Consider the following 2119-nt stretch of genomic DNA (forward strand, 5'->3'; position numbering starts at 1 on the left):
TGAGTAGCTGCCTTTGGGATGTGATCTCCTTCCTGTATATAAGGAGAAGCTTTGGGACTGGTCTCTAGCCTATGGCACGCTTGGACCCTGCACGTATCATGTCATTGCTCAGCAGCCTGCTATGCTCTGCCGACCTTGGGACTTACAGTGGACTTAAGTTAATGGCCTGCCATGCGGTTTGGTAACATCGGGACTGTGCCTTTTTACTTGTCAACCTTGGGGCTTCTCAGCCTCAGCAGCCAGCAGCAGAGTGAAGAAACACCTCTAGTTCCAGTAGGCCGGGAGCAGGAGGCAGAGCTGGATCCCAAGGTTGAGGGGAGGGGCTTTCACCCAGCCCCTAGAGCCTGGCACTTTGAAGTTGGACTTAAAGCCTCCAAATTGTAAGAATAAACTCCTGTTTGGTAAGGCCATCCCATTTGTGGTATATTTCTTGTCAGAGCAGCACTAGGTAACCAGAACAGAATTTGGTACCTAGAGAGTGGGGTGCTTCTCTGACAGATACCTAAAATGTGGAAACGAGTGGAGTACATCCTTGACACAAGACCCTGGCAGAGAGACCCCAGCATACAGTATGACAGATGGCAGGACAGACGGCAAGAGACTGGCATGAGACACAGCAGGAGCAGGGCCCAGAGACCGGCATGAGAGATGGCAGGAGCAGAGCCGAGAGAACCAGCTTGAGACAGTAACAGCCTTACCAGCCCAGGGAGGAGAAAGCTTGATGCCTTTGGTTAGGCGGCTTACTGGCGGAGTGGGTTGCCTTCGGGCATTAATTGGTAGAAAAGATTGGCATGAAATGGAGTAGCGGGTTGGCCAGCCTATGGAGCAAAAAAGCCAAGTGCTTTTGGGGCAGGTTTTTTCAGCGGAGTGGGTTGCCTTTGGCATTAATCGGCAGAAGTGGAGACCAAGGAAATGGAAGCAGAGCTGCCTCAGCCTTAAAGGGTAGGACCATGGCCTTTGGAGGTGGAATGATCACAGCCCCCTAGGTTTCAAAAAGCCAGGCCTTCACCAACTTTTGGTTCTGGAGTGTGGGGCTGCTCGTTCATGTGAGCCAGTGGGATGGAGCCATAGCTGCTGCCCAAGAGTGAGGCGGCAGGGCTGCCACGCCCAAGAGGGAGAGGAGGGGCCGGCCAGGCCAAGGGGGTGAGGTCGCCACAAAGTAGGGGACTGGAGCCACCCAGTGGAGACCTGTACAGATACCACCTATTGAAGGTCTGTACAGGTGCCAAGTTGACAGGGGGTGGAATTATGGTGGTTATGTTTTTATGTCAACTTGGCTGGGCCTGCTTAAGTGGCTGGGCAGCTGGTGGTAGTTATTCCCCATGAGGAGACTGGTAATCAACTCCATGGTGGGATCTACCACAAGCAGCTGGGTAGCTGCCTTTGGGTATGTGGTCTGCTTCCTGTATATAAGGAGAAGTCTTTGGGTATGGTCTCTAGCCTATGGCACGCTTGGACCCTGCATGTAGCCATGTCATTGCTCAGCAGCCTGTTATGCTCTGCCGACCTTGGGACTTAAAATGGACTTAAATTAATGGCCTGTTGTGTGGTTTGGTAACATCAAGACTGTGCCTTTTTACTTGTCAACCTTGTGGCTTCTCAGACTCAGCAGCCAGCAGCTGTCTGAGTGAAGAAATGCCTCTAGCTCTAGTGGGCCGGGAGCAGGAGGCAGAGCTGGGCCCCAAGGTTAAGGGGCTCTCATCCAGCCCCTAGAACCTGGCACTTTGAACTTGGACTTAAAGCCTCCAAACTGTAAGAATAAATTCCTGTTTGTTAAGGCCATCCCATTTGTGGTATATTTCTTGTCAGAGCGGCACTAGGTAACCAGAACAATGCTTACAGCAGCTTTTTTTTTTTTGTAACAGCAAAATATTGAAAAAAGAAAAACTATCATTTATCTGAAGAATAGATAATTGTGGCATATTTGTACAATAGAATTCTAATCAGCAGTGAAAAAAAAAAAGAACTACATACATCAGTATGGATGAAAATCAAGCATAATTTGTGTAAAAAAATACCTTGCAGAATATACACATCATCCAGCCACTTACGTAAAGTTTCAAAACTTGCAAAATAATTCATTGCTTGGATTTATATAAAATTTTTAATATATATATAT

This window comes from Orycteropus afer, unplaced genomic scaffold (genome assembly GCF_000298275.1).
Source record: "Orycteropus afer afer isolate SDZICR_OR568_19922 unplaced genomic scaffold, OryAfe1.0 scaffold00133, whole genome shotgun sequence".
Classification (NCBI taxonomy): Eukaryota; Metazoa; Chordata; class Mammalia; order Tubulidentata; family Orycteropodidae; genus Orycteropus; species Orycteropus afer.